Source organism: Condylura cristata, unplaced genomic scaffold (genome assembly GCF_000260355.1).
Source record: "Condylura cristata isolate star-nosed mole 26May11 unplaced genomic scaffold, ConCri1.0 scaffold00002, whole genome shotgun sequence".
In the NCBI taxonomy this organism is placed as follows: Eukaryota; Metazoa; Chordata; class Mammalia; order Eulipotyphla; family Talpidae; genus Condylura; species Condylura cristata.
Window position 1 is genome coordinate 78,119,051 of NW_004567103.1, and position 22,936 is coordinate 78,141,986.

Consider the following 22,936-nt stretch of genomic DNA (forward strand, 5'->3'; position numbering starts at 1 on the left):
AAAAAAAAAAAAAAAGGTAATGAAGGTAAAGGGCAGTTCTAAAGGGCATAAGTTTTAAAGGGCATATTTTGGCAAGTATGTGACAGAACAGGTACTCATACTATAGATGAGCTTAAAATGGGTACATTTTGGGACAGTAAGTTGGCAATAATTAGCATAGAAAAATGTTCTTTTCTTCCAGTTTTTCTGAGAAAATTGACCTCCAAATTACACTGCACAATGATTGATGTGCACATATTATGAAACAATTCACATTAAGTTTAGTTAATATTTATCATTTCATACAGATACCAAAAAATATTTTTTTCTTGTGATGAGAACTGTCAAAAAAGATATGCTGTTTTAACAGTGTTCTTAAATGCAGTGTAGCAGTATTAACTCTTGGTATTCTGGTTTAAGTTACATCTCCAGAACTTATTTATCTTTTAACTGATAGCTTATCAATTTTTAACAGTTTCCTCCAATCCTTTTCCACTCTCCCAAGTTTGATGTACATTTTTGCTATGATTTTGATTTCTTACTTTTTTTTTTTTGTTTTTAGATACAACATGTAAGTCAGAATATTTGTCTTACTCTGACATTGCACTTAGCAGAATGGCTTCAAGCACATCCATATTCTCACAAATGGCAGCATTTCTTTCTTTTGGGGATGAATAATATTCCATTGTAGATATCCATTCATACATAAATAGATATTTAGGTTACTTTCTTGTCTTGGTTGTTTTAAATAATGCTACATGAACATGGAGAGCAAATATAAATTCTGTACAGTATTTTAATTCCCTTTGGACATATTCCTAGATGTAGACATTATGGACCATACAGTAATTTTTTGAAGCACATCCTTACGATGTCCCATGGTTACCATGGATCTCTTATTTTACCTATATTTTGATCATTGATATGGGTCTTAAATTTGGGATTAATAGAGGTCATTGATTAAGCTGGTGTTAATTTGTTTTCTAATTACTTGATTTCATATTTCAATAAGATTGTTATATATGGGGACATTTGATTAGAAAAGAATAATAACTACACTGGAATAAACAAAATGGAGTTATTTCTTTCTTTCTCTTACCATGAAGCCAACATTATACCTCAAAATACTAAGTAAAATTCAGGAGAAATGTCCAGTGAAAAATGACAGAATTTTAAAATTAGTTAAAAAATGAATTCAAGGAAAATTCTTTATTTTAATAGTGATAAGGACATCAACCTAATTATACCTCAGGGTTTGGAACCCTTCACAAGTGCATTAATGAAGAACTTCAGAGTTTTCATATTTGAATAATCTGGAAGTTTTTCTATACAGTTGTGTATTAAATTGCAAATAAATTTTTATCCAATCTATTGAATACCCATTAGTCTGTAATCCAAGTGTGTGAATATTTTTATTGCCACTATTGCTCATATTCTTCCTTCTATAAATGATGAAGCAGCATTGTACCATAGTCATCAGTCTTTGTCATGTGACCTGCTCAGATACTCAAAGGCCATAGAAATGATAGGAGACAATATGATTTCAGTATAGGCCCACATTAAGAAGCAAGAACAATATCAATTAAATATACCTAAATCAACTTGTACAGAATTATAAACCAAACCTAAAGTTAGTGGAAGGAAAATAATGAAAAGAAATAGAAATAAAAAAAGATCATACAAAAGAATGGTGAAACTAAGTGTTGGTTCTTCAAGATAAAGAGAATCTATAAAACTTTAGCTAGGCTAAAAAGAAAAGAAACATTAATAAAATTAGAACTGAAAGAGGAAAAATTACCACAGGATGGCAGAGAAATACAAAGGATCGTAAAAGATTGCTATCAACAACTTTATGCTGATAAACCTAATGACCTTGAAGATATGGAAATATTTCTACAAATGTAGCATACCATGACTAGATCAGGAAGTAACAGAAAAGTTGAATGAACTGGTCACCGTTATAGAAATTCAAACAGTAATCCAAAATCTGCCCCAAAATAACAATCCAATACCAAATGACATTACAAGCAAATTTTATCAAATGTATGAAAGAGCTTATATCCAACTTTTTCAAAGTATTCCTAAAATCCTGTAACACTCAGAGGCCCACCTTGGTCCACTTGCTTTCTAGGGAAGACAACAAGCCCTGGTGGCAGCTATGAGGAGCAATTACAATGACAGATTCAGTGAGATCTATAATCACTGGGAAGGGAGTGCCTTGGGTCCAAGTCTGTGCCTTGTAACACCAAGAGGCAAAGGCAAAGAACTCATCACTAAACTGGGCAGAACAGATGCTACTGTGTCTTCTGTACATAAAAGAATACACACCCTCTTGGTCAGAAAAAAATCCAAGAACACAATGCTTAATACATTTGATATTACCAATATCACCTTACTAACAAAATTATAGATGAATTGAGGTATCTAACGTTAAGGAAGGGAGAAAGGGCCAAAGTAGTAGAAAGGCTATTGGTGGTAAAAGAATGTTAGAAAAAAAATGTTATCTGATGCCATGTTTTGTTTTGTTTTTCAGTATTTTTTTTAAAGATTTATTTTTTTTTATTATTTATTCATACAGAACTGGGGTACAGGCCAGAGATGTGGAGGGTGAGATTCACCAGAGACAGAGTGGGGCGCAGGACAGGCTGACTGATGAAGTACACTGCTGAGGGGAGCAGTGGGCTGGTCAGGAGAGGTATGCTGTGCCATGTGGTCACCTCCAGGTCAGGTGGGAATCAAACTCATGAGGAAGTGGCTTAAGCTTCTTAGTGCTGTGCTTTAACCTGCTGCGCCACCAGGGAGAGTCCTTGTTTTTCAGTATTTTTTCTCAGTGTTTTATACCAGATATTTTCTATCACTATGCCTTCAGATTCACTAAATTCTTCAGCAGTATCTTAATGTGTTAATACTGAGTTTTATTTTTTCATCTTAATCACTTTTTGTTCAAGAATTCTATATAATTTTTGTAATGTATATACTCTATGTTTAATTGTTCTTTTAACTATATAATTATTTTGTAGTTCTGATGATGTCTTTGCTCTTTCTGTTATCAGTGTCATTCTGCCTCTAATTTGACTCATTTATTTCCCCATTTGCTTTGCATTTCCTTGTGTTTTGCACCCCTAGTAATTTTTTATTCCAAACATTTTGATTTTTAATTTTTTGGGTCTTGGGTATTTTTACATAATGATTACTATTTGAAACTTATTTTATGCTGCAATTGATTATTGAGAAACCATTTGATCTTTATTGTCTTGTTTAAGCTTCATTAGTACACTGACTAATGTAGTTTCCCCCAGTCCTGAGGAAAAATCTTTTTGATTACCTACCTTCTAGCCATGAATAGTTCACAGGCCTCCTCTGGTAAACATTAAACATGAGACTTCAGTGGCACTTTCCACATATCTCTAAACTTCCATGTGTTGTCCCCTTCTCTCCCCTACTCTTCGCAGTGTGCTATTGTTATCTTGGTCTTCCTGGGGTCTCAGAAATATCTCGTCAAATCGCGATAATGTTCAGGCTTCACTTGAGTTTTCTGTCACTTTGTCAAACTCTATTAACTTTCTCAGTTGGATAAGCTGGGCAATCACAAGCCTCATTTTGTTTGTTTTCCATCTTGTAGCACTCACTGCCATTCGTATTCTGATGACTAATATCTTTAAAGCCATTTCTGGTATAGTTGCAGAACTTTAATTTAAGTGTTTAATGAAAGAGGGTACATTATCTATCTCTACTAGTCCAGGGTGATCTAACCAAAAAAAAAAAAAATACTCCTTACAACAAATGTTTTATTTCAAAAGGTCATTCCTGTAAAAGGCTGTTTTACCTTGTAAATGTTTACAAGTCAGTCTTTTTCTTAAGGTAATTGTTTTCTATTGCTTTGTTAATTATAATTTTAGAATATGTAATTTCTTCATTTCCATAGAGGTTTTATATATATATATATATAAAACTTTTAAAAACTTAATCATTTCTCCCTTTTATCCTTTCTGTCTTCTTTTATAGGTCATATATGATGTGAGAATTTCCTCTGTACAAATCAATCAAATATTCAGTCATCCTTTGTTTTATCTTATTTCAGTGAAGGTATATTTTCCATGTTGGTGAAGATTCAGTAAAGAATGGTCTTGCTATTTTAAATTGAAACATGTTACCCAGCGACATGTAGACATTGGTTTTAGTTTTTCCCACTAGGAGCTATAAAATACATTTCTTATTTCCACTTGTAGGTGACAGCCAGTACACTATGTTAAGACAGTTACATGTCTTTCTCATTTCCTTTAATGGTTCTATCTGGGGAAAAAATGTTCCTAAAAATCTTGGTTATTTGTTATTGTTCTCATGCTTTTTAGTAGCTCCCATATAATGTGGACTGCAAAAGTGGAAGATAAAAAAGAAATGTAATTTGTATAGCAAAGAGTTCATGACTCATTTTCTGTGATCCAATAGTTTATAAAGATTGTGTTAGGTTTGAAACAGTTGAACTACTTTATATAGAGAAACTCAACATTTGGCCTCCAATGAATTGAATTGTCAGATAATTCTCATGCAGTTATTAAGGATGCATATGATACATTTACTCTGATAATACTGTCAATTGTCAGTGATTCACAGAAATTTTACCTTAGCAATTTAAACCCTGCCAAATTCCTGTAAATTAAAAACATATTCTTTTAAGTAGAACGATTGCACTGAGAAAGAAAAAGATTAAAGAAAACTCTTGATTAGGAAATTATAACAATTTTCATATACTTGTTTAGATATTCAAATTAAAAATACTATGGGTCGGCCCTCCCTGGTGGCGCAGTGGGTTAAAACACTGCATTAAGAAGCTTAAGCCACTTCCGCATGAGTTTGATCCCCACCTGCCCTGGAGGAGATCCACATGGCGTGGCAGACCTCTCCTGACCCGCCCGCTGCTCCCCTCAGCAGTGTACTTTGTTGATCTGCCTGTTCTGCTTGCTCCCCGCCCTGTCTCTGGTGAAGCCTCTCACCCTCTAGCTTGTACCCCAGTTCTATATGAATAAATAAATCTTAAAAAAAATACTATGGGTCTTGTTGGTGGCACAAGGGGTTACGTCTCAGTGCTATGAAGCATTGCTAGCCACTGTAGCCTGAGTCAGATCTCAGTCAAGGAGTTTACTCACATGGCACTGCAGACCTCTTCTGTCTGGCTTGCTGCTCCGTTTAGCAATGTATTTCAGTAAGTCTGCCTATTTTACCCACTCTGTCTCTGTTGAATCCTTTCACCCCTCCTATCTCTCTGACTTGTACCCCAGCTTTTATATGCATAAATAAAATAAATCTCTAAAAAAAAAAAAGTTACCTAACATGAAAGCATAAGGATTGTTTTCAAAGATCAGAAAAGTTATAACCTCCTTTAATGTGTGACCTCAATTTATGTTATTTTTGCTTTTCCTGTACACCTGGGCCTATAAGAAGCATTCAGTTCCTAACTGTTAACAGAGCAGGTAAGCTTTAGCCTTCTCAGATAAAATATGGCAGTGAGACAGACATTAATTCCATGAAACAAATTATTTTATAACATTGAAACTACCCCAAAGAACTCTGCTTTGAAAATCTACACTCTTCACCTGAACTATTCAAGAGATTGCTAGTGACAAATTGTCAGTGAATATATTTATAGTAATATACTAGAATAGATTCTCAGATTCAGCAGGAATTTCATCTATTTAAGCTTGAGAGTTTCTTCAAACATGAAGACACTACAAGTAAGGGACATAGTATAAAAGAAATGCTGAATCATTCAAATATAACATTCTACATCAAGATTGGTGAATAGTAGCACATTTAAAATTAACTGTGGGCAGACCTCTGCTGACCCGCCTGCTGCTCCTCTCAGCAGTGAGTGTACTTTGTCGAGCTGCCCGTTTTGCTCCCCACTTTGTCTCTGGTGAAGCCTCTCACGGCCCCGGTACCTCTGGCCTGTACTCCAGTTCTATATGAATAAATAAATCTTTAAAAAAAATTAACTGTGGGGCCCACCTTGATGGCACAGTGGGTTAAAGCGCAGCACTATGAGGCTATCTATAGCCACTACAGCACAGAGTTCGATTCCTAGCCAGGGAGGTGACCCACATGGCCTGGCTGACTTTTCCTGTCTCTCCCACTGCTTCCCTCAGAAGTGCATTTCAGTTGATCTACTTATTCTGCTCCCCACTCTGTCTCTGGAGAATCATCAGATTCAGCAAGAATTTTATCTATTTAAGCTTGAGAGTTTAAGCCTGTACCCAAGTTCTTGTTTGCATCAGTAAATAAACCTTTAAAAAGTTAACTTAACTGTGTTTATGTCCTTTGACAATGTAATTCTTACTTCTGATTTTAACTGTATTTTTCACTATATGCCTAAGTTGTTTCCTGAAGGGTATGCAGCTGTTATTAGCAAAAGGGAGGTGAGAAAAATGTAAACTATGCAGTGTAAGCAGTGTGAGTAAAAAGCATAAGCAAGCAAGGGATGATCTCCACCTATTTTGTAGCATAAAGTGATGAAGTGGAGAGTGATTTTATCTATCTACCATTTCAGGCTCTTGGTTCTGAGTAGCAGTATTTTTACTCTCTTTTCAAACAAATATTTAGAAAAGTCAACTTGGAATATCCATGAGAGTTTGGAGATAGTTCTGTTCAAATGAGAGAAATATGCCTAGTGATGGAAGAGAGAAAAAATGCAAACTCTGATAGAAACTGGTCAGTACCCTAGAGAAAAAATGACAGAGCTTTATCATGTAGATAAACATATTACGTATAATATAAAGTCATCCTGCTAGGACTTATTCACTTGTATTTATAGCTGTTTAGATCACATTTAAATGACACTAAATGAATGAAGATTTACAAGAAATGTATTCCTCTGAGAAAAGTCAGTGTATTCTGGAAAATAAGGAGAGCCGTGTTCACAATGAAGAGAGGTTTATTGCAAAAATCTCATGCACTTTCATCTCAGGTTTCTGCAGTGCAATATATCTTGTGTCTTTGGATGTTAAAATGGGGCTCATTCTTTCTCAGTGAAGTTGAAACGGCAAGGCAAAAGAGAAATAAAATAAATACTTAGAACCCCTACATCCTAAGGCAAATCACTTAGGATTTGTATATACAGTATAAGTTAAGGTGACAGAAATTACTTTTTACTGCATTAGTGGTCACTTCTCTCACCTGTAAGAAAAGTTGCTTCAGAATTCATAGAATGATTTCAGTCAGCATTACTGGAATTTTAAGTATTCCCCTAATTGTTCAAATTCACCTTGGAAAATGTGAAAACACCTTTCTCCTCTTTACTAGAACATCTTGAACATCTGGCCACCTCCTAGAGTTCTAATACTCACTTCTTCTCCATTTTGGTGGGAGAGCATCAGCAGGATTTGCTAAAAATAAATAAGATTCTTCCAGAAACCATGGTCAGGAAAGAAGAATGGATTTGCATTGAGAGAGGAGGATGCAAGTGAGGGAAAATTGCTGGAAGCCTAGAGACTCTAGCTCAGGGAGAGAAGAGAAGCAGCGGTACAGGGATAATCTCTGAAATAGACCAAAAAACAATTTTAAAAAGCAACATAAAAGCAAAGGAGAGAAAGATGTGGGAATTGTGTGCTTCTGCTTTGTACGGGGAAAACACTGTAATTCAGACATCACCAGCCAAGCTGTGTGCTCTCTAATCCCAGCACTGGGGTGAGGAGTAGGAGGAAACAGCAGAGTTGAGCCCGAGGATTAGCCCAGACCGCTCCTGCAGCCACACTTGATCTATTCAAGGCTGAAACAGTTTGAACCTGTGGAGGACAGAAGATACGAAAAATTAATTGAAGCTCAGAGAAGTTATTATTATAATGCACAGGCATTAATCGCTGAATTAAGAACAGATTTGGTATAGCAAGGGACAGAGAAGCTTGAGACATGCATTAAGTTTCTTTCTTAGTCAGAAAAGACCAAATCCATGGAGGGCCTTTAAAGTGACCCTGGCAAAATTAACATTACTTTATAGAGACAAAATACCTAGAAATAAATTTAAGCAAAAAAGGTGTAATATCTCTATAAGGAAAGCTCGACAAGCTGCTTAAATTTTGCAAAGAAGGACTTTAAACAAATGTTCTTAGAGAGGAAGGCTGAGTAATATAAAGATGTCCGAGATTTAATTTATTTTAAATTTGGTACGATCCAAGTAATAATACCTTGTTCCTTGCATATTCCTCATGTCCTTTGAGGTGAGGACAGTAGATCAAGTCGTTTGCTAGGAAAGCATACACATGGATACAAATACCAAATTAATTTCAGAAAAACAACAGTAGTAACTAGTCTTAGTAGAAGATAAACCTTAACCTCCAATTATTGGAACTATGTGTTATGGCCATAAATACAATAAAATTGCATTTAGCTAGACAGATCAGTAAGTAGACTAGGAAGTTCTAAATTGAGGGAATTTGGCAAATTTATACTTCATTTCAAGACAGTATCAAGGATTGGTATATTTAATTCCTTTCTGGGTTTGGGGCGTTTTCTATAGATCGCTAAATAGACTATTTCCTTGACTTTCTCTTTCACTTCCTGGATATACATTATTCTTATGTTGCCAACTTTCTTAGTGGTGTTGGATAATTCTTGAATTTCCTCTTCATTTCTTTTTTTTTTTCTTTTCTTTCTTTCTTTCTTTCTTTCTTTTTTTTTTAATATTTTCTCTCTCTCCTTTTCCACCTGGGTTCTATCTTTAGGTCAGTCCTCCATTTGATCTATTCTATTTCCCTAGCTTTCTATAGAGTTCTCGATTTCACTGAGCTCTTCACCTCATGAATTTCTGTCATTTTCTCATTTCAGGCTTCAATTTCTACCTTCTGTTCATTGATTTTATTTCCTAACTCAAATTTATTTCTGAATTGTTATATCCTGTGATAGCTTTTCTGAGTCCTTTTATGTTTCTTTGACTTGTCTTTTTGCATTCTCTTGAATACTTTAACTTCCTTTCTTTTCTTCCATCCTTTGAGTTCCTTTTAAAATTATTTTACTTTTCCTGCATATAATGCTGTGGTTTTTGCTTGATTTTTTAAAAAAAATATGTGTTTATTTTTGTTTTTTTCTTACTTTTGTATTTACTTATAATTGTTTTGTCATTATTGAGTCAGATGGTTAAGGAGGGGTTTGAAGGGATCCAGGTACTGGTGTGGGTGAATTGAGGTGGGGTTTGCTCATGTCTATAGCAACCCAATACCCTTCCATTCTGGGTTTGGGATGAGAGACGTTACATAGGCTCTCAGTGCCTCACAGATAAGCACCAGTTGCAGGGGATGGAAAGAGGAGGCTTGCTCTGCTATTGCCTTTACCAGGAGCTCAGCCTGTGTGATGCACCACAGGTCCTCCAGCTGTTTCCTTCTATTTCAAGGGAGTATGTCTCCACTCCACATCCCTCTCTCTCCAAGGCCTTTGGCTGGATTGGAGACTGCCATCTCCAATTCTAGATCACACCCCACAGGTTCTTCTCTCTAACCTACCTCTTGTTCAGTGTAGCATGATTCTCCACAGAGTCAATTCTGTTGAAGCCTGCACTAATCTCTACTGCTCCAGTGATAAGTAACCCCACTCCTCTCCAACTGGTGTCCTCTGACACACTACTTCAAGAGCCACAGCTGGTGGAGATTAGGCCCTACTGTCCTCTCTTTGAGGCCTGGAAGTAGTTGTGTCCCTTAAAGTCCAGCTTCACTGCTTGCTGAGACTACTGTGTCTGTGCTACTTCCAGATCCCACTCTTAGGCTTGCTCTTATCTGCAGGGTGTCTAACACTAACTCGTCTGCCTCCAGGTCCCATCTTGGGGTTTCCTGGGGTGTGCTGAAGCTTACCATGTTAGAACTGATTTCCCATTCCACTCTGCTGTTTCAGAGGCCCATCAAGTTCTTGAAGCCCATATAAACCATCTGGGTTCCCTACTTTACCCCTTTCACTGATCAGTAGGGCTCCTTCCTCCAGACATTGCTCTTAGCATGTGTTTGTCCTTCTATCCTTCAACAGTAATTGGTTTTGTTCTGCTAAAATCTAGCAGTGAGTACATGGGGAATTGAGCACAGCATCTTCACTCTTCTTGTCACTTTCTCTTTTACTTTTATTTGATGTAACTTTTTCTGCTTACCTCCTAGTTACTGTCTGCTGCACTTTTGATAGCCATTCTCTAATATCTCAGCCTTTCAGTTTGGACTAGTTTTAGTGGGTCTTTTTAGTTAGAATATTATGTTATTATTTTTAGAAATTCTCCTTTGATTTTTACAGAGGTTTGTTGTTTTTTTTTTTGTTTTTGTTTTTTTTTAAGATTTATTTATTTGTACATACAGAACTGGGGTACAGGCCAGAGATGCGGAGGGTGAGAGGATTCACAAGAGACAGAGTGGGGAGCAGAACAGGCAGAACGACAAGGTACACTACTGAGGGGAGCAGAGGGCGGGTCAGGAGAGGTCTGCTGCCATGTGGTCACCTCCAGGGCAGGCGGGAATCGAACTCATGCGGAAGTGGCTTTAGATTCTCAGTGCAGTGCTTTAACCCGCTGCGCCACCAGGGAGGGCCCCTGTTGTTGTTGTTTTTTAAACAAACTTGATTTTGAGAATTCAAATAACTGAGAATACTCCTTAAGACAAAACAAATATAGATACTTTGGGTTTTCAATATTTTATGGACATTAGTTAGTTGTCAACTCTATGTAGAACAATTGTAGAGACTACAAAGAGTTCACAAAAATATAACTTTCCAATAAGTAAAGTGAAAGTAAAGGTAAAATTGTAACTTTTCAGATTAGGATGAAAATTTAGGATATGAAAATTTCCCATGGTCTAAAAGATTATAATCAACAATATGTTCAGTAGTACAGTAATAACTCTCACTTTTCATATCCCTGTGTATTGTATATTAAATGTCTTTCAGTATACTGATTTATGACCTTTGAATTACTTGATCTCTTAAAAAATTATTTAAGGACTCCACTAAGCATGACATGGGTTCTGTTAACAATAAAGATTTAGAGGTAGATGAGATCAAAATAAGGTCAAACTTTTTCTATAGAAGTTAAGTTGGTTTCCTATCTAGATAGTGTTTTTGTCTTGAAGTCATTTAATAGTGATTTGCTGGCTTCATGGAGACCTTGTTTGTTAGGAGAGTTCTATGTTAATGGCAACATTAAACTTGATCTTCTCATTATTTAAAGATCTGTCACATTTTATCTTTCAAAAATGACAGGTTTCAGTGATTAAAGATTGGTCCAAGTCCATCCTTTCAAATCTTTTACTAAAAGATGGTTACTATAAAAGTAGTAATTAAGAGAATAAAATCGATAATCAGAGTGCTTTAAGCATGTCTTTTTTATTTACTATTCAACTACAATTTGTTACCTCCTACCCAGAAAATATCTTTATTTTGCTCTGATCTAGCCCCTTCCTTCTGGATTAGAAACTGCTCTTCCTTACTTCAAGAGCACTATAAGAATGAGTATCTTAGCAAACAAATTACACTGTATTATTTTATTGTTTCAGTTCCTCATGTCACTCTACATAAAGAGCTCCTTAAAGGTGTGTCTATGTTTTTCTATATCTTTATACATAGTACAGAATGTGGGAGATAGTAGAGACTCAAAAAAAAAAAAAAGTCATTACTGAATAGTGGGGTAAATAAGTGAATAAAAACTCAATTTAACACTGGAAGTTTGAAAGAAAATCATGAAATGCAAAAGGAAAAATGATAAGAAAAGTTGCATGTTTTATATGTTCTTTCCTCTTGGTTTCCCCCCATGTGATTCAGTCATATTGTAGATTGCATATGGCAAATGTTTATTCATTATAATTTCTGCAAAATATTTTATTGTTTGAATATGCTGCAGTAGATTTGCCAATCACATTGTTTATATGGACATTTTAATTGTTTTCAGTTTATATTTGCAAAAATTAGCACTGCTAAGTTTGGGTTGTCCATGTCTTTTTGACACATGCAAATATACTTCTATTGGCTACATACCAGGAAGTATGTATTTGTGTGTCCATTTATTTCATGGTTGAAAATGAACTGAAATTAATAGGTAAATAAAGTAGTGAAGCATGAAGTAAACTTTCATATTAATAAAACTTGAGGGGCTAATGCATAGAAGAGTCTAAGGTTTTTAACATATTCACAAATAGCTGTTAATTTGGTTAGAAGAGTGAGTTGTCATCTCTGACTGGCATTCTGGATGAAAAAATAAAGAAATTTTAGTTAAAAAATGTATATAGGAACAGTTAAAAATATCTGTAAAAGACTTACCGATGCAATACTCAATTTTATATCTCACTAATAAACTATAGTCATTATGATGGATGAATCTTACCTATACTTTTTAATCCACCAAAGCAAGTTAAATTTGCTATTTTTGTCCAAATTTTGCAGATAAGAAAACCAAATCTCCATGAATTTAGGTAAATTACTACAAAAAAATATTGAGAATGAAATGTCAAGCACACACACAGAAATTGTATTGAGTACATAATTAAATAAATAACAAAGATATTTCATACAAATTATGAAATATCTAAACTGAGAAAGAGAAAATAAATCTGTCACCTTATGCAGTAAAGGAATAGATTTATATGTCCAGAATAGGGATTTGTGGCAAATGTAGTATTTTGCTCAGGCCAAAAATCGGGGAAAAAAAGGAATGGGGTGTCCTTTTGTCCTATTTCCACTTTTGGAGGGTTGGTAGCCCGAACAAGTCACCACCTGCAGCAACATGGATGGAGCTGGAAGGGATATATTAAGTGAAATAAATCAGAAGAAAAATATAAATATTGAATGGTTTAATTTATATGTTGAATATAGAGAAACCAAATAGAAGGTCAGGAAAAAGACATAATAGCTTGCTGACTAGCTTTGAGGCATCCAGTGGGGGAGGGAGCAGCATAAGATTCAAAAGGGACAAAAGAACAAGGACTTGCAGCTGGAGGACAGATGCTATGATGGTACAAAACTTCCTGCAGGGAGAAATCAATTTTTTGTTCAAAAATTAACAATGATGTAAGAAAATAAATTAATTAATTTTAAAAAGTGGTAAGAATTGTGATGAAGATATATGCCAAGGCTTTTGAAAATGAGGCTTTTGAAAATGGTGGAATTGAGTGGGTAAGATGAGAATAGAAACTTAGTGCAAAATTAATCTCATGGCATTCTTAGCACAAAAACAAAATGCAAAAAACAAAGGGACGTGAGAAAATCTTTGGAGGTATTTGGATGTTTTTATCCAATATCTGCAGTCTGGTAATGACATCTTGGGGATTGGTAGAGATTGCAACCCTCAAATTGTATATGTTAAATATGTGCATTTCTTTGCATGTCACTTATACCACAAATAAAGCTGTATTCTAAGTGAGGGGTGGCTCAAAACAGAAAATGTAAATTTAATCCAATCAATAGTGAGAAACTTGAGTTTTATTTTAAACTGCGTGACCTCAAAGTTCTGAATAGCAGTAGCAACTTAAAAGATGTTGCAGTTAAAAATTTATAATGAAGCACACATTTTACATATAAATAAGACCTGACATGAATATCTTTGAATGGACTTTAAGAGTCCGAATTCACTAATACTTACTAACAATATCTTGCACTACTTTTGTTGAGTTTTCCATGGGGCCCACACACAGACTCTGTATATTAATAACTGATCCTATGTTTTAACTTAAGCTCATAGTTCCCAAATCTAGAGAAGTTTAGGAAAATGAAAGCAGAATAAATCCATTGAGAATAGCATCAGGTAACAGCTGATTGCCAGATCGCCAAAGGAGATATAAAAAATAAGAAAGGGGTCCAAAAATAAAATAATCTCCCGGAACTTTACATAATAGAGTGAATGTAGGAGCCTGAGTTATCTAGGCAAATAGGCCTCAATTAGGTAAGATTTACAAAAAGGAGGAGTGTTTAAAACAGGAACCTTCTAATGTGTGACAAGTTCCATTTTTGTGAACTTTCTCAACAATGTAAGATAGTTCAGCTTTAGCTTAAGTGATTCTGGAAAGGTCCGTGTAGGAAGAGTGAGGAAGCCATCATAGAAAAATCAGACACAACCAGAAGGCCATGACACAAACATCGCTGCTACTATAGAACCAAAACTCATGCTGCAACTGTTGATTCTAAAAAACAACTTTGGTTCCCCCTAACATTTTTTTCCCCTCCTCACAAGCCAGATTTTCCACCTAACCTTTCCCCACCCTATAAAAAAATCCCTTCCTCTGGTCACAGGGCACTCCTTCTCTGACCTCCGCTCTCCGGTTGTCAGTGAACCTCGCCAGGGATCTCAATAAAGTGTCTACCTGCTAGACACTGGCTTGGCTCTCCCTTCTTTCTTATCACTGCAAACCTTTCAATTCTGATCTAATTATACTGATTATATAATAAATTTTGGACATATCCTAGGTTCTTTTGAGACTCAGTTTCAGTAACTGTAAAATAATACTAAGATATACATTACTTGTTTAATGAAGTTACTATTGAAATATCATGCATAGCATACTGTGTGTGTATATCTGTATATCCTTATATGAAAAATGTAACATAGGATTGTTATTCAATCAATGGAAGTTAAAAATCATATTTAAATAATAAAGTTTGAAGAAAAACATGAAGTTATAGTTTTAGCTAGCTTTGATTTCATATACCCACTACTAAGCCTATTCACCGTCCCCAGTAGTAACCAAAAGATGAATTTTCAGGTTTTACTACTTTATGATGATGACCATTTAGAATGGAATTTTGAAGAATACAAGCTCCCCATTTGCTCAAGATTATATAAGGACACGTATTATCACACAGTCATATGTAAGCACTTTTTAAAATTAAATATGGGTGACATTATCAGTGACAATATTTCATTTATCCCTGAAGAAAACCAGACTCAGAAAGAAAATAAACACACACATTCAGTCCCATCACAGCCAGAAAGCTGACAACATCTAAGACTAATTAAATTGCTTGTTAAACATAGTTTTCTTTTAACCAATATCTCATTACTATAATCTCAACTCATTCCCCTGTAGTCATGAGACAACTCCCTTGAGTTTCTCTTTTCTCTTACCATGCAGTGTTAAAATGAGAAAGACATGTGCAAAGATGTCTATCTGGTGTCAATAAATTTATTTTAATAAGAAGCTTCTTGTTTTCCCATTTTTATTTGTCAGGTGTAACTAGGTATTTCTTGAATTGAAATTAACCTTCTTTATTTTATCTTGTATTAATAAAGATATTTATTTGAGCAGAGTATAAAGGCTTTCGTACAAAATGAAAACAAGGCATCAAATCAATTAAATACTTGGACAAAACAACCATTTGTTACACAAATTAAAATTCAATGCAGAATGTACATTTATTCAATTTGTTGAAAGCTTACACTGTGCCTGTGAAGAAGAAATCAGGCTCCACAATAAATAGAAATTTGTCCTGTTGAAAAAAATCTCAATGAACAAAGAAGTACTTAACATTTGACTACCCAGAACCAACACTGCCAGACTCTAAGTCAGTGTTGTGCTCTAATAGACTTAAAAATTCTGAGACTCCTTCCCATACCTTAAATCTCTCACAGTAGCACCAATAATTCCTTCGATCTAATTATATTGATTATTTAATAAATTTTGGACATATTTCCTAAGCTCTTTGAGACTCAGTTTCAGGGACTGTAAAATGATACTAAGATACACATTACTTGTTTAATGAATATACTATTGAAATGTCATGCATAGCATACTGTGTGTGTATGTATATCTATATATCCTTGCTTACAGAATGTAACACAAGGTTGTTATTCAATCAGTATCTCTCTTAATAGTCATTGTTGTCCATCGCTATCTGCAAGATGTATCTTCCTCTCTGTTAATTGCCTCACAGTCTCCTCCAAAGTCTTTATCTCTTTCTTGACTATGACATACTTTTTGAGAGGATCCTAAGTATTTCCAGTGTGCAAATGATAACCTTGCTCTATTAACGAATATGAATGCTACAGATACCCAGCTACTGACTGGTATGTTCCCCAACTCCCTTCTGATATGTGGTTCTTATAAAGGGAAAGGAACATTATATATATATAAAAAAATCAATATTTGGGCTTATTTCAGGCAATATAGACATAGTCCTAGTCTTTCCTACTATGGTTGTTAAATCCCAAAACAGATATAATAAGGTGTGTATAATCCATCAGTTTAAAACTGAGGAATTAAAAATTTAGAGAGGATAAGTAATTTACTTAATATTATACTAGTAAATGATCAAGTCAGAACTGTAATATAACTGATACTTAGGACACTCACTAAAACATCATGTTTCTCCCTCTTTGATCAAAATACCCATATGTATTCGTTGTAATGTATGGAGAAAATGCCTTCCAAGTAACTGGTCTGAAAGTTACTTTGCACAGAAAATGACTTTGAAAACTTTGATGAGGTCTGAAACCTGCAAGCAATTTAAGGTGAAAGGAGAAAACTTCCAGCACAATAAAGAAAAGAGGGAGAAAATCAGAAAGCTGACTGATACTCAGGGACCCGGGGCGGGGGTGAGAGGAAAAACCCTATTGATAGAAGGACTGAAGGGGCTTTGAGGAAAGTACAAAGGATTCCAGGAGTTTGTGGTGGTGTGGATATCATTTCTGTACATCATCTTAAGTAAATCTTCAGTATATCTTCAAAAGTGCTGTAATGTTTTTTTGAAAGTTTTTTTTTTTTTTTAATTGAAGCATGTGGAGAAATGCCAAGTCCTACTGCCAGGAAGGATTACTATAACAGATGCTGCCTAAGGGGGCAGCCAACTTGTGGGTATGGAATCCATCATTGCAATATGTTGAAAAGAAACAAGAAAAAGAAGGCATAATTCCTGTCATCATTGAGGACTTAAAATCTAGTTGCAAATTGAGATAATGTTTAGAATCAACACTTCATAGTTGAACCAGCTGGTGTTATGTAAGTAAAGGAAATGCAACTGTCCATATTCTAATAGAGAACGAAAATCACTTTAAAGATATTTAAATAGCACTTCTGATACTAAAATTTTTTATAGTTTATTATACTGAGGAAAAAAGTAGTTTCTACATTGTTCTTTTAGTCCCAGAAAGGCAGATACATGCAGGTTCCATTTCAATTTGGGAACATAAGGTTCATTATTATTATTTTTTTAAGATTTGTTTGTTTATGCACACAAGAGGTGGAATAGAGGTCACAGATACGGGGGGTGAGAGGATTCACTAGAGGCAAAGTGGGGAGCAGAACAGGCAGATCTACTGGAATACACTGCTGAGGGGAGCAGCAGGCGGGTCAGGAGAGGTCTGCTGTGCCATATGGTCACCTCCATGGCAGGGATAGAACTGGTGCTACAGTGGTTGCAGATAGCTTCATAGTCCTGCGATTTAACCCTTTGCACCACCAGGGAGGCCCAAGATTCATTTTCTTAAGAACCTGTCATCAGCTAAGATTATTAAATATTGTCACATGTTTAACTTTACCATACAAATGCAGAAATCTCAAGGAAGATTCAATTCTAATTGTCTTTTACTTAATTAGGTTTGCACTGTTTGCAGATTTAATGTTAGTGGTGTCTGGACACCTGCAGTTGCAGCACATACTCTTAGGTACTGCAGGGAGCAAACAATAGAAAATGATCCAAGTTTTTCCTTGCATGTTGCCATGAAGATGTAGGGTAGTTTACGGTGTTTCTTGAAGTCATACAAATGCAGTATATTTCAATCTGAGACCTCCCTGATATCATTAATAGAATAGGTGTGATGTGTGACAGTCTTATTCTTTCTAAAGCTAAAGAATCAAAAGAAAAAATAAAGTCAAAAATGGAAAATGAAAACCCAATGTAGTGGTGACAGTCAGCCGACTTGAAAACACACACACACATTCTAACATGTACCAAGGTAATAGGACTATTTTTTATTATTGTGTTGTTCTTTATTTTCTGTCATGAGAACAATTTTTCATGGAATTATATCTAAAAATGTTGTTATATTTTTCTTTCTAATGGCAGAGATTATACCAAGAACAGAACGTTTCCAAAAAAATAATAATAATAATAGATAATCATTTCCTTTGACAAGAACTATAATGAGAACATAAAATGGAGGGGAAGAGAGTATACATTTATTCTTGTGACAGATATTTCAATGTGTAGAAAATTGTGGGCCATTAATCTATTTGTTTGACAGCCTTGGGTTGGACTATCCTGGGACTCAGAGAATGTCATATCCTATATCAGTTCCTCTCTACAGCTGGAAAATTATTCATCTGGTAGAATATGGAAGAATACAAATTCAACTTGCAAACCTACTCTGCCAAACCACATAAAGAAGCATCTTTTAAAAAGATTTACTTACTTATGCATACAGAACTGGGGTACAGGCCAGAAGCAGGGATGGTGAGGGGATTCACAGAGACAGTGAGGATCAGAGCAGGCAGATTGAGGAAGTACACTGCTGAGGGGCACAGTGGGTAGGTCAGGAGAGGTCTGCTGTGTCATGTGGGTCACCTCCCTGGCTTGGAATCAAACTCACGCTGAAGTTGTTGTGACTAGATTCCTGTTTTGTGCTTTACCCCATTGCACCACCAGGGAGGACCCTGGAGAAGCATTTCTCTCAGCAATTTGTAAACACCCATTTTTCAAGCACCATATGATACAATTATCATAATTAATTGCTTTATGGAGCTCTGTTCAGCAGTCATCTGACTTCTTAAGGAAATTAAAGTCACTGTCTCTGATAAATTAAAATATCATTATCGATCTGATTAAAATTATAAACTAGACTGTTCTTATCACATCAAGTTTCTACAAAAAGGGAACAAAATGTTTTTAGATGTCACAAAACATTCTATGCAAAACCAAAACCAAAATGAACTCCTTTAATATTTATTGGTCAAGAGGATAAACAAAGATCAGAGTTGTGATATAGTTGGGGACAGGGCTTCCCTCAAACTTTTATATTTATCTGTTGTCTACCCTTTTCATCAGATTAATTTCTTGTGTCATAAAAAATAATATTGTTACATAGCTAGAGGACAATTGGTATCAGATCTGCCATTCTGAGTGCTATTGGAGAAAGGCTCTAAATAAAAAAACCTAGAACAATTAAAACCATTATTTCATTTCAGTACTCTATATTTATCTAGGGACTTTTCAAATAAAAAAAGTTCTTTAAAAATAATTCTCCTTGATGATATATGTCTTGATATAATTCAGATTTTTAGGAAAACAGCATGTTTCTTTAGTCTTAGATAAACTGGGACTTCTGATAACAAGACTGGAAAATACTGCACAATTACTGGACATAGGAAAGTAGACAGTAGCTAGGCAATTAGAACTCACAGAGCTAGATATTGGTGTATAAAGTTTGTGTTAAAAGTCTGCCCATGCCCCATGTAGGACCTCAGATATTAGCAAACGTCATCAAAATAGAGAAAAAAGATAGAAGAGGAGGTGATGATAATGTGGAGAAAGAAGCAGAGATTGTAGTGATGCAGCTACAAGCTAAGGAATGTTAGAGTGCAAGCTGTCATCAAAAGAATGACAAGAATAGTGTTCTCCCCCAAATCTCAGGAGGATGTACAATTCTGTCCACACCTTGATTCTAGAGTTGCAAGTAAATACACCTACGTTGGTGTAAACCATCCATTTTTTGGTAATTTGGCAATTGTCTATAGAACACTGTATCTTTCTCAAACAAAACATTCAGTAAATAGTGTTAAATGTTAAATAGAATTATACAAAGGGGAAAAGCAAAGGGCATTCCTCCTTCTCTAACCAGTCAAGACTATTAGGAAGACTTGTCTTGATCTCAGAATCCTGGCTAAGAGAGGGCAGGAAACCTAATTGGTAGGGCAAAGGAGAGTTCCAAATGGAACTGACCCAGGTTGAGATAGTTTTTCCTCACACTAACTAAGGACATTTAACAAGAAAGCCAAACCTGCTTTGGTTAATAAAATCTTTTAATTTTAGAACCCCTAATCAGCTGAGAAGACATGCAAAGCAGTAGAGGGCTGGACAGGTTGAAGTGGAAGGTCTCTGCAAAATAAATAAATAAATAAATAAATAAATAAATTGCTAGAAAGACCAGAGAGAAGGGAAAAACACAAAGGTTGGCAAGTCTCACGCTCTGAGATTACTGCTAAACTAAACTATTGCCTGTCAATTTAGTCATCATGCAGGTTAGCAGCCTAGTGTTCCCAACTAAGAAGTAATAGAACCAAGAAAACAGTTTGAGTGGTTTGAAATGAACTGAAGGAATATACAAAATGTACCTCTTTCTGTTTCTTAATGTAGCCTCTGAGAAATCTTCACGATCTCTTGAGAACTATTTTCTTCTTTTTTTTTTCTTATTTTCAGAAAATGTGAATATCCACTAGAAAGGGAAATAGTGTCTATTTCCTTAAATATTTGTGTGTTCATTTCAACTGCTCAGTGGTAAACTGTAAAACCAAGTATTTAACATTCTTTCCACGGTGTTCAGAATGGCTTAACTGTTGACAGCCACTCTGATATAGCAGGAAGATTATGCTGTGTGAAATATTCTTTCATTTGATAATGACAATTTCATTGCCATTTTATGGTGCAGGTGCCATGGGGTAAAGTCATGGTAATATACTGGCATCATTTAGATCCTTATATGATATCCTTATATGATAATTTCCCAGTGATCCTAAAACCTCAGCTATATTCATATCAAGTTTTAACCACAGGCCTCCGATTACCCCTCTATCTAGAATTTTCTACCTGTAAATCAGTAGGAAACACAAAAGGAGTAGAGAGCATTCTGTGGAAGGTAGTGTATAAAATAAAATACTTTGGCTTAGTGACAGGTTTAAAGTCACATCTACTATTTACCTGTTGTATAATATAGAATTTTTTTTGTCATATAGAAAAAGTCCCAGTCTCTGTGTCAGTCAAGAACTGTAATCTTCTGCTACAATTAATTTATCCATTTGCCTATCAGTGACAGGTTGTTAGCATGCAGTTCTGGAATACTACCCAGAATAGATATATAATTTTACTTTTCTACCTCTTCTCCACTGTTTGGAAGTTTGAGTTGTTCTATGTCCTCATGAACACAAGGTATTGATTTTTTCCCTGAAATCTCTTTTCCTCCCTGGTCGTGCACATTGTAGTAAGTGGCATAGTTTCATTACATACCCGTGTGTCTGCATTGATTTCTCTCTCCATTTCACTCCCTAAATTCAATAAACCCCAAGATCTTATAATTCTATTTCCAAACATCTCTTTAATGTGTTAGTTTCCTTTCTTCTCTATTGACTACTCTCTAAACAAACATCACTTCTCAATGGGTCTACCTCAATAGTTCCCTAATTATTCTTCCTATTTCACTTTCTCCCTCCAATTCATTTTTAATATAGCAATCAATAACATATTGTCCAAGGTAAATTGGGTTACTTTACATCCTGGTTCAAAACTTTTTATACAGAATGTCCTGTAATTATAATGCATTCAAGGGTTATTCTTCAGAAACCCATTCTTTTTCATGACTGAATAATGTTTCATTTCCTATGTCTGTTATTATACCACATCTATTATTCATTCATTGGTTGATAGAAATTTGGACTATTTATATCTTTGAGCTGTTGTGAATAGAGTTTCTATGAAAAAATCATGCTTCTTATGTTAAAAGAAATAAATCAGATACAAAAAGACACATGATTCTGTTTTTATATTCAATATCCAGAGTTGGCAAATTCTTCAGACAAAAAAAAAATCATGATTTCTAGGAATTGGGAGAAAGAAGAATGAAGATTTACTGATTATTGGATATGAGTTTTCCATTAGTTGTGAAGAAAAAGTTGTGGAACTAGGCAGGGATGATAGTTGTGTGATATTGTAAATGTTTATAACTACTAACTAATGCACTTTAAAATAGTTTGTCTTTTTAAGATCTTTTTTAAATATTTTATTTATTTATGAATACATAAACTGGAATACAGGCCAGAGATGCAGGAGGCAGGGTGGGGGTAGAGTGACAGGATTCACTAAATTGAAAGTGGAAATAAAACAGGCAGATTGACTGAAATACACTACTGAGAGGAAGCAGCCAGTGAGACAGGATAGGTCTGCTGCACCATGTTGGTCAACTCCCTGGCCAGGAATAGAGCTCAGTGCTACAGTGGCTGCAGACAGCTTCATGGTGGGTGGGCCCTAAAATAGTTTAAATATTAGAGTTTAATTTATTTCTATTTTACCACAATAAAAAGATTTTGATTACACTGATAGTTACACAACTCTGTAAATATGCTAAAAAACAACTGTATACTTTACGTGTGTGAATATTATAGCGTCTTAATTCTATTTTAGTGAGGTTAAAAAAAATAATTCATATAAACTCCATTTTACTTCAACTAAATTCCAAATTCCTCATTCTGGATAACTTAACTCCCTTTGATCTGTTGTTTTTATTATTTAAAATTATTGCTTTTCATTATGTAACCTCCAGCCATTTTTATCTCCTTTTGTTTTCTATGACATACTGTATTTCCCTTAGCTGGGCTCATAGTAATATCTATTCCTTCTTCTTGAAATGCCCTTCTTTTGACCCCCACATTAAAAAATCCCTCTCATCATTTAAGTTTAACTGTGAATTTTATCTTCATAAACAAACTTCCCCTCTCTTTATACAAGGAGTCCCCAAGTGCTTCCTCCTGTGCTCACTCATTCAATTTCTTCTACCAATTCTTCTAGTTCATAATCTCCATGCTTCATTCTCAGGTGAAATAAATGGACTGTTTACTTACTTAGCTTCTGTTGCTTTCCCCACTTGGATAGAAGCCCTGTGAGAGTGGAAATTATGTTTATACATTTCTAAGAGTGTCTGGCACATAGTCAGCATATAAAAATATTTATTAAAAATCACTATTAAGGCCCTCCCTGGTGGCGCAGCGGGTTAAAGCACAGCACTGAGAATCTAAAGCCGCTTCCGCAAGAGTTCCAT